This window comes from Macaca fascicularis, chromosome 2, assembly GCF_037993035.2.
Source record: "Macaca fascicularis isolate 582-1 chromosome 2, T2T-MFA8v1.1".
In the NCBI taxonomy this organism is placed as follows: domain Eukaryota; kingdom Metazoa; phylum Chordata; class Mammalia; order Primates; family Cercopithecidae; genus Macaca; species Macaca fascicularis.
In genome coordinates this window covers 94,248,587-94,262,414 of record NC_088376.1, presented here as the reverse complement: position 1 = coordinate 94,262,414, position 13,828 = coordinate 94,248,587, and the positions used below count along the sequence as shown (strand labels likewise).

Here is a 13,828-nt window from a genome sequence, read left to right as displayed (position 1 = left end):
GCTACTCCAAGTATGATCTGTACACCAGCAGCATTGCGTCACTTGAGAGCTTGTTAAAAATGCCTCATCCCTTACGTACTGCATCAGAATCTACATTTAGTAAGCTTCCAGGTGAGTTACTTGAAGTATGAAAACGCTACCCGAATTCTCAATCTAACTCTATATTAAAATAATCTTGGGAACTTTTCTTTTTTTTTTTTGAGATGGAGTCTTGCTCCTGTCGCCCAGGCTGGAGTACAATGGCATGATCTTGGCTCACTGCAACCTCCGCCTCCCAGGTTCAAGCGATTCTCCTGCCTCAGCCTCCCAAGTAGATTTCAGGCGCCTGCCACCATGCCCAGCTAATTTTTGTCTTTTTAGTAGAGACAGAGTTTCACCATGTTGGCCAGGCTGGTCTGGAACTCCTGACCTCATGATCCACCCGCCTCGGCCTCCCAAAGTGCTTGGATTACAGGCGTGAGCCACCTGGTCCAGCCATCTTGGGAACTTTTAACCAATCCTAATGCAAGGCCCACCTCCCAGAGATGCTAATTCTGTTATTCTAGGGAGAGGCCAGCCAGGGCATTGTTGTTACTTTTTAACTTTCCAAGTGATTCCAACGTGTTGTAGCTGGAATTCAGATTTCTTGACTCAGGCCCTTCCTCTTCTAATGGTACAGATAACGATGCTGTAGACCGCAATTTAGTGGCTAAGTTGTGTTAGAACCCATGTTTTTTTACTCCATTTCTGTGTCCTCTCCTCCATAAGACAGCCTCAGAGTGATCACTCAGCAATCCTACAAAGAGTATTCTGATAGCCACGCTTTATTTTTCAGAGGGAAATTGTGTTGTCTAAGGTGAGTTCACAGCAACAGGACAATACATGGGATCCAAAATGTCCTTTGCTTTGTTTCCCTGTACTTCTCTTCACCAAGCATTCTATCAGATCAGACCGTTGGCCCTACTCAGGGTCTGATGTGATATCACCCACAGAGGAGTCTCCGGCTTTATCCTCTGACAAGGAGGGTGTGCCGTGCCATCCTTTTAACTGAATCTGAAACACACCTATAAAATACAGCCTCCTAAAATACACCCTTTCAGAAAAGACCACCTTTTAAATTCTAAATTCCAAAGAAAGGCCACAGTCTCAGGAAGCATAAATGAATCCCCAGATAATTTGACACCTGCACCTGAAACCAGCAAGTTTGCTGCTGAGTTTTGGTTTCTAAAGAACCAAAGCTTTCCTGGGCTCTCATTTACTCCTTAAATGCTGCTGTTCTCAGCAACTGGAGATCAGCCCCCACCTCAGGTGCAGGTGAGAATGTTTGCTGCTCAACAAGCTGGTAATCCTAGGTGCAGAAGTAAGTGCTTAGAGCAGTAGTTGGGAGGGTCTCAGTGCCTTTTCCTTTGGAATGTGATATTATCACTAGATTAAGAGGCTAGACACCTGGTGAAGAAATATTAGCCTTATTCTGTCTGGGTGTTTTTGATGTCTTCCTGGATTATTGCTGGTTGGAGAATTTTCCATTCTATTGAAGATTACATGACACTGAGCTCCTCAGAAATAAAAATAAGAAAATAGAGAAATGTAACCATGGAAAATATATTTTTAATAAGAGGAATCCTACCTTGATGTCTTCTTTCTTTTTTGATTATATTCAAAGTACAGATTGATTAAATTGAAAACTTTCATCTGCAAATGGAAACTTCATGGGGCCAGACCAACCCTTTATAAGTTGATTTACTTAGATTGAGTTTACTTTACAGGTGAAAGGAAGTAAGCGTTCATTCATATTTCCACGAGAATGGCAAACCTTACTGTGTAGCCTGAAAGGCAACTATTAAAAGCTCTCAAAAGTGGATGCAGATAAAAATGAACAGTGCACATGTGCCCAAAGAGAATATGTTGTTCCAGAATGACACTGATGGGGGGTGCAATATTGGAAGAAGTTTAGTTAAACTTAAGAAGTGAAAGCCCCTAGAAATGATTGAGGAGAAAATAGACAACCATTTTCAAATGCTTGGAGCATCCTCAGAGCCTTCTGGGCTCTGATATTTTGGGAAGTCTTCAAATTCTCTAACTTTAATATGTGTGACAAATGACCTATCATTTCAAAAATTCAGCCCAGTTGAAAATAATCTGGTTAGAACTGTAGAAGATTCTTCTGTTTGTGATTCCCTGTTTAATTTCTTTGAAGAATTATTAGTAAATCTTTTTTCTAAAGCTCTTGCATATGCTTGTGGAGAAGCAAAAACTTAAATAGAAGAGAAAAAGAAAGAAATGTGGTACATAAAATTTTTAAAACCTAAAAAAAATTCATCGAGGCCAGTAAGCTTTTGTTCTTGTTCAATTTTTTTTAAATGAAATATTACAACCTTACAGAAAAGTACAGTACTCTATTAATACCTAAGTATCCCTGTTTGGTTTTCTAAACATTTTGCCATATTTGCTTCAAATTATTTGAGAAATACACCTTTACAGACATAGGTGAAGTCCACTGTCTACCCCTCCACTATTGCATTCAGTACTCTACACTGCTTTTATGCTTTTACCACATATGTTTGTATCAATAATCACTACATAATGTTGTTTTGCACAATTTAAAAGTTTCAATACCTGGTAATATGCCACATATCTACTTGTACAAGTGTTATTTATTTTGCTTCAAATTGTGTTTGTGAGCTTTTTTCTATGTTGATTCACAGAGTTCTAGTTAATTCCCTTTACTTTATCAGTTGTATGACCATGACACGCTATATCCATTCCCCTGTTAACGATGAGTATATATGTTGTTTGTCAGCATTGTTTATATTTCTTTAAAATCTTTTACATGTCTCTGTGTGCCTAAGTATGAAAGTTTTTCTATCTATATACCAAGGACTAGAATTGCTGGGTCAAAGGTGAGCAGGTCTTCAATAGTACTAGCCATTGCCAATGTAGCAGAACTTTTTCATGCAAAAGAGATGTATTGTAATTTTGAATTCCAATAGTAAGTCTCCTAGTGCACTGTGGATTTGCACTCGATAGCCTGCCTCTGGGACATATGCTCTGCTCTCTGATCTAGGTATTCAACATGACATGTTTGCCTTATGTGCTCTTCCTTCCTCCTTCCTTCTTACTCTTTTGACAATAGCAATAACAAAATGGTAAAAGCACCTGGTTAAAACGTTTTTACCTTTAAACTTACAGTCACAAAGGACTGGCTCAAATAAATTGTAATTATAGACAAAGGACCTGTAGATTAAATTAAAAATAAATATCAACTGAAGGGCTTGTTTAGAAACAACAAACAAGTTGGCAGGCAGGGGAGGGGGGAAATTATCTGCCATCTAAAGCTAAGTTCCAGGTTTTGCTTGCAGGGAGAAACCTACCACTGGCACATTAACTATCTAAAATTATCTTTCCTTTGTTCCTATTTCCTGATACTGTTAGGTAGCTGGGTTGTAGAAAAAGACATAGAAGAATTTTCAAATTATGATAAATTTTTATCATCTTACAAACAGAGAAACTCAAGGCTTTCTGTTATATATACCTTTTCAGCAATATTTAGCATAAGCGTTCCAGGATAGACAGATTTATTAAAATTGACTTCTTAAGTTAAATTGAGCCAAAACAACATCATATTAGATAATGACTACTTTGAAAAACGTTCAAATGCTTAAATTAGACACTAAATTAGAAGAGAAAGAGTTGTATTATTTTCATTCGGTTTTTCTATTTTTCTATATATTCTCTCTATAATTCTATATCTCTGGTACTTCCAGATGACTGAAGTGGAGTAGTTAGTTTAAGAGCCTTGGGCCTTTGCCACCACTCTAGAAAAACCTTAAGGTTCTCACCGAGGCTCAATAATGCTCAGTAAATATATGCATACATTTTTAATTCAAAGTGCACTCAGCCATTCATACAGGTATTATTGATTCTTTATTTGAAAAGGTTGTATGTATCAACTTTTAATATGTACTTAGAAGTCACTTGCAAAGGCATGTATTGGGGAAAAGATAATGTATATAAACATGGCTTTTAAAGGAGTAAAATATTAGCTTGAGTAAGTTGGAGTGTCCAGAAGCAGTGCCCATATTCTCAACTCTTGATCTCTTTCCTTACATCTGGCTCCATCACTTCCCCACTGTTTTGTATTTTGAAATAGGAAACAGTAATGTAAAAACAACCTCACTTTTGAGAACCAGATCCCTTGCCCCCTTTCCAATTTCCTTTCTGGGCCTTGTCTGAATGTATCCCCGCTTTATTCACTGTCAAATGGTAATTAGGCCCTAAAATACAGCTTATTTAATGGACTGAGTGGTTTCAACTTTGGCCATATTTTCAGTAACAAAATAATAATAATAATAATAATAATAATAATAATAATAATAATAACTGGTACATTTTGGTGGAACGCGTCATTCATGGTCTAAGCATTCAATTGACAGGAACACGAAGTAACAGTGGGTTTCTCGGCTATCTGCCACAGGACCAAGGGAAAACAATTGTAGAATACAGTAAACTGTAGAACTTAAAACACTAAATTGTAGAACTGTAGATTCTTCTACCATTGGAAGGTGCCCTGTCTTTCCACCCTGATCTTATATTGCTCCTTAACCTCTGAATATGCAGTGCTCATTTTTCTTTTAACATGAAGACTTTTGGATATAGGCTCCCCTAACCTTAACTTTTCTACTGTCATAGTCATCTATTTAAAATTCTACCCATTCTTAAAAGTTCAGCAAAACCTAATCTTCTCCTTAGATCATTCTCTGAGGATAGTAGCCCACAGTTCCTATAGCGCCAACAACAGAACCTCTGCTTAGGCATCTCATTAATTCATCTGACATATAATCATGCACTATTTTGTAGGAGCAAATTGTGTGCCTTAGTTCCCTTCTCTCCAATAGACTGTAAATACCTTGAGGATGGAAGCCATATATATTTCCTACTTTATCCTCTAGAGCCCTAGCAAAATTCTGAAGACATAGTGAGCATTTCCTAAATTTAATTAGTTACATCTTTTTCTTAACTCTTGCCATAGGTTAATGTCTTCTTTCCCTATAGAAGTATATACATCCTAACAGCAAAAACTATAGCTAAGACTTTTGTGTTCCACATATAGCAGTTGATCTGTCAGTATTTCTTGAGCAAAGGAGAATATCATGCCTCTGAAGAATGGTGTGATTGGGCAGTTTAAACAACTGTTTCCTCTTAAAGATTATGCTGTGGAACAAGTGAGCAGCATAGCATCTGATGTCTAATCTGACAAGTCAGTTCTTCAGATGCCAATGGCCATATTGGATTGTTTCTATTCAGAGAGTAACAATGGCATGGGGTGTTTTTTTTTTCCCTCCATCGTTTAATCTATAGCACCTTATGTAGTACCTGGCATGTTGTAGGCCATTAGTAAACATTTATTGAATTGAAATTGAATAAATTCAACAGGTAATTGAAGTATTTATTGAAGTTGTACCACTTACCCCATTATGTCATTTAATCCTTATGACAATAATTTCTGGAGGGTAATTATCCATCATTTTACAGATGATGAAACCAAAGCCCAGAGATATTCAAAGCACTGTCCAACTTCACGGCTAGAAAAGGACAGAGTGAGGAATACAAAGTTTGCTTTGCTTGGGCCCTCTAAACCCAAATTCCACATCCTTTTTGTTACATCACACTGTCTTGCCTTCAGGAATTTTATTTTGTTGCATGGGCCTCAGGTTAATTAATATATCTCCTAGTCTATAGGAAAACCTCATACTGGGCCCAAGTCTACCTAAACTTGGTGGAGGAGTAGTTTCAAGTAATGACTCTTGAAAAAGCTAGTTGTATGTTCATTGAAAAACTTAAGGCTGCTTGGGAAGAGACTTTTGACATTAAAAAGGCAAGTAGGCAAAGACCTATGACAGTAGTTTCAAAGGGAAATATTGCTTTTCACAATTGTTATTATTTTATTTTATTACCATATTTTTACCTTTTTAAACCTGTTTTCCTTGATCTGAATTCTGGTTATTTATTTGCCCATCTTACTTCCCCATAAAGGTGACTACTGGAACAAAAAGTTGCTCCTTACCCTTCACCTCCACCCTCAATCTCAGATAGTATGGAGAACACTAATCTTATTTCTAAAATTATCTGTTTATATTAAAGGAAAAAATACCCCCTAAAATAATATAGAGATTTGTGGATTGGTTTTAGAACTGGAAGGAAATTTACACATTGGTGGGCTGAGTGACTTGATCAAGGTTAGTGTTAGCTAACCTCTTAGTTAAAGTGTAACCTAAAATGGACCCTAGAGATCATCTAGTTCAACCCCTTCATTTTTCAGAAAAGTGAACAGGTGCACACAATCCCAATACCTTTCAAGGTAAATATAATGTCATCCCACAATGACCTCGCTTCTAGTTGCAGAAATGACTGATGTTTTGTGTGCCTTTGTGTTAACTTAAGGTAGATTCTTAAATATACCCGCACCCCATAACTATAGTGGGCAGAATTGAATGTTCAGTAGCTTTTTGGAAACCTCACCATGGAAACAAAGGTTTGGATTCTCAGATTGGATTTTGCCGTTCTTCCTCTAGAGCAGATAAATTGAGGCTCCTGCAGGCATGGGTCCTGTCAGATGAGACTTTAAATTTCAAAGTAAAAGATTCTTCTCGGCAGGATATTAAAGCGTGTTGTGGTGCACTATTAGTAAGGAATGCAGCCTGTCCCAATTCTCTTGGCCGACCCTTTGAAAACCATGACTGAGGGAAAAATCTTGTTCTTGGCCTCCTGGATTCTTAGATGCTCTAAAGGAATGTAATTGCTTTTTATAGCTAATAGACACTTAAAATTGCTTCCAAAGAAAGTATGTCTAACTGCTTATTTTTAATATAGTATAATGAAGATATGAAAAAGTCAAAATACATGTTTTTGAGCATATTAAAAAATATTTTTTATGCCCAAACTGCAAGAGCTTTAGAAAGTCAGTTCCACCTCTGGGAGGTAATTTTTTTTGTGCAGGGTGAGGACCTGGTTCTGTAACCTAGAAAATGGAACAGTTGTTAGGTGGTTGCCTAGAAGGATGGCAATAGAAAATAAAGGGATTATTTCACCCTTATTTCCAAGCTGACACAACATGTTTTAAGTGAATGGTTTTTGGTTTCATTACCTTAACAGCATCTCCCTGTGCTCTTTGATGCATCGCTCCAGTGCTTAGTAATTTAGTAACAGGTTGGAGATGGACTGGGGGGTAAAATGAGACTCTGTCACCATAGGGACAGCTACCTGCCTCTTATTTTTGAATTAGCATGGTAGCAGAAGGTGACATTTTCGCCCCAGGGTTCAGGGGAAAAATAAAGTTAGAAATTATACCATACAAATAAACTTGTTGAATGGACGAGTCCTCCAGAATCTGCTCTTAAAGTACCAGGTGATCAGAGATTCATGTGTTCTCATCAACTCAACGTGAGACGTGATACTTTTACTTGTGTATGAAAGAAAAAGATGAACGTTTTCATGACAAAAATTACCTGTTCATACTTTGTGCTCTTGTAAGACTTGGTTTATTTGAAATGCAAAGGAGCTGGTTTTCTAATCTTTTGAGGCATGCCATTAATTATTATTATTAACCAAAGGGGCTGAATGAAATCCTAGGCATAAAAGTGATCAACTCCACATTTAATATTGGGTGTATGACTTAACATTTATTCCATTTTGCCTGCTTTCCATTAGGCTTAGGGCACATCAATGACTATGCCTCACCAAATCATTTGAAGAAAGGAGTTTCCTATAAATATCTGGAACAGCTATCAGATAAGACAGTATATATACCATATTTATTAAAAAAAAAAAATCTTTGTCACAGTTACAATTTCCAAATATCCTTGACTACAAAAATTATGTGGTTCAGCCAATAAAATTCACATAGAACGCTAGAATAATCACTGCAGTCTTTTTGGCCACCAGTACAATTAGAATAATCCCTGCAATGTTATTTAGATCTTAGAAGTGCTGGTATTACTTCCTTTTGTGATTGTGTCTTTGCTTTTGAGTATATGCATCTTGCCGCTAAACAACTGACCTTTGGTTAAGATCTACACTGAATGGAGCCGCTGCCCACACCGCCATCAGCGCCTTCACTGCCATCCCCGCTGTCCTTGCAGCCCCCGCCATGGGCCTAGAACTGTACCTGAACCTGTTGTCCCAGCCCAGCCGCGCCGTCTACATCTTCGCCAAGAAGAATGGCATCCCCTTCGAACTGCGCACTGTGGATATTATCAAAGGGCAGCACAGAAGCAAGGAGTTCTTCCAGATCAACAGCCTGCAGAAAGTGCCTGTGCTCAAGGATGGTGATTTCATCTTGACCGAAAGCTCAGCCATCCTGATTTACCTGAGCTGTAAGTACCAGACGGCGGACCACTGGTATCCATCTGACCTGCAGGCTCGTGCCCGTGTTCATGAGTACCTGGGTTGGCATGCTGACTGCATCCGCGGCACCTTTGGTGTACCCATGTGGGTCCAGGTGTTGGGGCCACTCATTGGGGTCCAGGTGCCCGAAGAGAAGGTGGAACGCAACAGGACTGCCATAGACCAGGCCCTGCAATGGCTGGAGAACAAGTTCCTGGGGGACAGGCTCTTCCTTGCTGGCCAGCAGGTGACGCTGGCTGATCTCATGGCGCTGGAGGAGCTGATGCAGCCGGTGGCTGTCGGCTACGAACTATTCAAGGGACGGCCACGACTGGCAGCATGGCGTGAACGAGTGGAGGCTTTCCTGGGTGCTGAGCTGTGCCAGGAGGCCCACAGCCTCATCTTGAGCACCCTGGAACAGGCGGCCAAGAAAACCCTCCCAACACCCCCACCAGAGGTCTATCCGACTATGCTACTTCGAATTGCCAGGATCCCCTGAAGGGTCTGGAATGGGGCCCAGGAGATTCGCCATGAGGATTCATTCTGTTACTTACTTGCCCCTGTTTATCTTTCCATCTTGCCCCAGTCCCTTGTCTCCAGCTTCATGTGAAGCTCTGCACAGGCAAGACTGTGTCCTTGGCAGTGCTGCTTCTCCTTAGGTACAGCATACATAACCAGTAAGAGACTAAATCTGCAATACATAAAAAACTCCTACAAATCAGTAACGTGAAGAACACTCAAAAATTGGTAAATGTCATCAGTGTTTTAAATATAATAAAGATTCCAAACACTTTGAATAGGGAAAAAAAAAAAAAAAAAAAAAAAGATCTACACTGAATGAAGAATAGTTAGAAACTTCACAAGGAAAGTTGCTATTTAACTCCCCCGACCCCCGCCCCAAACAATGCTGATGATTTGCAAGAATTTGTAGTTTCTAGGGTACAATATTTTTAATAGAAACATTTCAAAGATTTTCAAGTGTTCATGGACACTGGAATACTGGAAGGCACAGTAACTTTTAAGGTTTAGGAAAGATACAGCATTTAGCTGCAATTTATGAAATGATAGCAAATACCATGAATTTTATTTCCTGGGACACTAATTGACTTGGGTAGGGAAATTAAGAGATGATAAGCTATGTGATTAGAGATTCATTCAAAATTTAGAGGTTCATTTACATTAACAAGTCTTTCTTTTGGATTCAAATGTTTTCTGAAAGTGCTGGTTAGTTATACTTTAGTGTAAATTTCCTTAATTAGTTCAATAAGATCCAGTATTTTGGAGAGAAAAGGAAGAGGGGGTTTGATGTCACAGAAGTTGGATAAGGGAACTGAATGGACAAGAATAATCACAGTAAAAACTGAACCACAAGGCATGGGACTCCTGCCCCTTCCCCAGACTCTTCTATCCCTGGACCCTTCCCAACTCATCTTTCCCTTTATTAAGATAATTTTTAGACTGCCCTATCCTTAGAGAGCTCTACACACTGTTCCTAGTAATGCAGGTATGCCAGAGAGTTGAGAGTTCACTCCTAGGTATAAAATATTCTTCTTAGGAAATAAAGTACAAAGCAATTAACCTCACCTCCTCCCAAACTCCACCTCCACTGCCTTTATTTTCAAAGAGCTGTGATAAGACTGAATAGTAAGCATGGCAATAGAAGTCTACCTAGAAGGTAATTCATACCTTTCTAGTTGTTTCTACTTATTTACAGTCAGTTAATCATTCAGTCTTTTTGCACGTGAGTTTGTGGACCCTTTTGCATGTGTCTGGTTCACTCAGCATGTTGGTGATTGGTTACTTGCTAGAGATGTTTGTGAAAGGGTTGATATAATTTTGAGTTGGGCTGTTAAGATGGGTTGGGTTGGTTCCCTCCCGGGCCTATGCCAATGTGAGGATTTAGGAGAGGGATGGCAAATAAGTTTCAACAAAGTGCCCCTTTGATTAATCATTAATGTCTATATAATGTCCTTGGTTGAAGAGAGTTCTGAGACCATGTCCAAACTCTTGGAGAGAAACGTGTGTGATCAATTAGTTTATGTCCACTTTCTGTAAAAAGCATTAGTGTGTATAAGCGTGTTTGCCATCTCTGTTCTGGAAAATTCAGCAAGTTGATTCTGACCTGCATTTTCATGTGAAACTGTTTCCATGTCTTTCTGTTCATGTTCAATGACTGAATCTTGAACCCCATCCAGTTATTGTACATGACAAATTGTGTTGGTCTGAGGAGGAAACAAGAGAGCATGGTTCAACATTAGGTGCATTCTTAGAAAATAACTCAGTATATTTATGAGGAGAATTTCTCAAATAAAGGGCAATACTTTAAAAATGTAGACATGTAGATAGGTATGAGATAATTTGCTGCTATAGCTATAATTAAAAGTGTCAAAAAAGTTGATATGTGATCTTACAAGGCAATGCAATAATAGACCTCAACGTACAACCGTCTACTTAAAACATGACCTGTTGCATGTAGCATCGTTTTTGAGTAGGACTGGCTTTGAAGCAGTCTCAAGAAATTATTGCCCAGGTTCATATCTTCCACTAGTCAACCACAGGATTTCCCCATCAGGTCATATAAAGTGAGACACTAGATGTGTGTGATTTATATGAATTGCTGTTTGCCGGGATCTGTGTGAAAGGCTGTCAAAAGGGATGTTGCCTTTAATCTAAAAGTACTCAGCTGTTGGCATTTTGGCATTGTCCCTACTCAGAAATGAAAATATGAGATTTAAGGTATTTCTGAGGAATTTTAAATAATTGCTAGAATCAATTTGAGTTCTGTGAAAACCTGTATACATCATTGGAGTGAAAACAAAGGACTATTCATATGGATGATCCCTTGCCAAATTGGGCATGTGAAAGCTTATAAGAATTTGCTTATATACCTTAATATGATGAATTAATGCCTTAAGAATATAACTCCTTCAAATGCCTTAAATTTCAAGAGGGTTTTACTAACCATGTTTCCTTTTAAGAATGTGATGCATTTGGAACAATATAGGTGGGCAAATGATTCTTTAAGCATTGTGCTTGGCACCAAAGAGGAATTAAAATACAAGGTTTACAGATTGTGTATGCTAAGACATCAACAAAGCCAGAAAGTGGAAAGATCAGTGCTGGTATTTTCTCCCATGTTGAGCGATTGTAGCAGGTATACATTTCTCTAAATAGAATGGGCACATCATTTTGGTCTGATTAATCTCAGCAAACGAAGGTGAATTAAAAATTCACCTTAGAGAGACCTTAGTCTCAGCATGAGTTGAAATCAGCGAAGTTCTCCAAGTTGTAGATGAACAAGAGAATTAAAGGTATTTTTCATTATGTTATGCAATGTGCTTTCCATATGTAATACATTCCTCCCAGACTTTAGCAATAAGATAGTATTTCCCTTTCAAATAAACTACATACCTTCCTTTATAAGAGAGTAAGGCTTCACATTTCCCTTGTTGCATTGACTGCCGGGAGTCTCAGGGCTATATTTAATACTCAATATCAGAAACAATATCGTTGTAGCTTCCTGACACAATAATGCTTTTTTTCCTAGGTGATTTCTGTTCTGCCTCAAAATGATTGCTACTTTACAAGTGCTATAAAATTGTAAGTCACATCAAATCCTTTGTTAGGATATAAAATAAAAATATCTAAGAGTTGTTGAATAATGTCTATGTTCTTTGAACTTAAGATCTAAAGGAAAAAAAATCTAGAAATTTGAGCCTTAAGATTGTCCAAATAGTTGTAAAACTAAACTTAAATGTGGCAGGGGCAGGGTTGTTGTGTGCAAATGAAAGTTTAGAAATAAAGCTGAGTCCATCATTATTCTTTGTGTATTCAAGACACTACTGGTATCTCCTGTTTTTTCACATGGTATATTGCCACCCCACTGCCATGGACCTCATGTCTGTCCATGTTTCACCTGTGTTAATCCAGCATCTGTGGAAACTTTGCTCAAATGCTGACTCTTTCTTGAAATCTCTGTATGGATATTCTTGCTGTTAGATGCTTTCTAATTCTTCTGATACTTATTTTTCCACTAATACTCCTTTATCTTTCACATTATTATTACTCACCCACATTCATCTTATCTCCCCACATAGCTCCTAGACCATTCCTTCTCAATCTGCCTACATATTGGATCACCACAGGAATATAGAAAAATGCTGATGTCTGAATCTCATTCCCAGAGATTCTAATTTGATTGATCTGAGGTGAAGCTTGGGCACTGTGGGTAATTCTATCTGAAGCCACAATTGGTGAGGTTAAGCCACTGTGTTTATAAAGTTAATATCATTCTTAGTCATCTTTCTTTGCTCTAAGAACAGTGTCTTGCACCTAGTAGGTGTTTGAAAAACATTTATTGATACATCTGGCAGAGCACCTGTTGAGAAAACTTTTATTCTGTCAACCTGATAATCTTTAGAGAAGTATGATTATTTTTGTCTCATTCATTCTTTCCTTTATACAGCAAGTATGCATTAAACAATCTTAGTGTAAAAGTTTGTGTGTGAAGTTAGAAGTGTAGTCCAGATTTAGTTCCACCCTTGGACTGACCTCCAAGGAAAGCTATATATAAAAGTTCAAGTCAGGTTAGGTGCAGTGGTTTATACCTGTAACCCCAGCACTTTGGGAGGCTGAGGCAGGAGGATTGCTTGAGTCCAGAAGTTTGAGACCATCCTGGGCAATGTAGTGAGACCCTGCCTCTACAAAAAAAAATTTTTTTTAAATTAGGCAGGCATGGTGGCATGCACCTAAATTCTTTGCTACTTTGGAGGCTGTGGTGGGAAGATTGCTTGACCCCACAAGTTTGAGGCTGCAGTGAGCTATGAAAATGCCACTACAATCCAGGAATGAGACCCTATCCAAAAAAAAATTATCAAATCATTTCTTGTTCTACTGCTACTGTTGTTAATTGCTATGTTCCTACTGTCTGCCAGACTCTGTTCCAGGCGTTTTTTACTATATGTGTTAGTATACTTAATTGCAACACAGCACCACTTTTGTTTTACAGTTAACAGAGGTAGAGAATACATCTATAGTTTCAGCTCTAAGGCTGGGATTCAAACCCAAGTGTGCCTGACTCCAAATCCAGTGTTCTTTGCACGTACCAGGCCACTACTAGAGGATCTATGCATATGATTGCTGTTTCGTGTGTGTGTGTTTAATATGGATAATCATAAAAAAGTTTAATTTTAGGCTTGTCTTTTCAAGCTGTCTTTCCAATGGTTTGAAGACATGGTGGTCATCAGATGTCATTCAGTGGAATTCATTCACTAATCTTACAAATGTGCTGTTTGATTATAGTTGTCACAAATCCCTCTAGACAACTGTTTCTTCCAGAGCCTGTTCAAGACCTCAGCAGTGGCGGAGAGCCTGAATATGGCCAGTTTGCTGGCTGCCCTAGGAGGAGGAATTGGAAAACCACCCAGTCATCCTATGACTCTTTAGCCGAAAATGTAGGGACACGCTC

General features: G+C 38.5%; 1 long non-coding RNA gene and 1 pseudogene across 2 annotated transcripts in view; both read left to right on the top strand.

The window, feature by feature from the left end:
• LOC135969517 (uncharacterized) overlaps positions 1 to 12,023 on the top strand; it is a 39,623-nt gene extending 27,600 nt beyond the window's left edge. Inside the window, exon 2 of the long non-coding RNA XR_010584780.1 lies at positions 11,909 to 12,023. This is a non-coding gene — a long non-coding RNA (uncharacterized lncRNA). The remainder of the gene's footprint in view (positions 1 to 11,908) is intronic.
• LOC135969681 (glutathione S-transferase theta-2B pseudogene) lies at positions 8,061 to 9,086 on the top strand (annotated as a pseudogene). The gene has a single exon (XR_012431818.1). The product of XR_012431818.1 is annotated as a glutathione S-transferase theta-2B pseudogene (transcript).
• Positions 12,024 to 13,828: the final 1,805 nt, after the last annotated feature.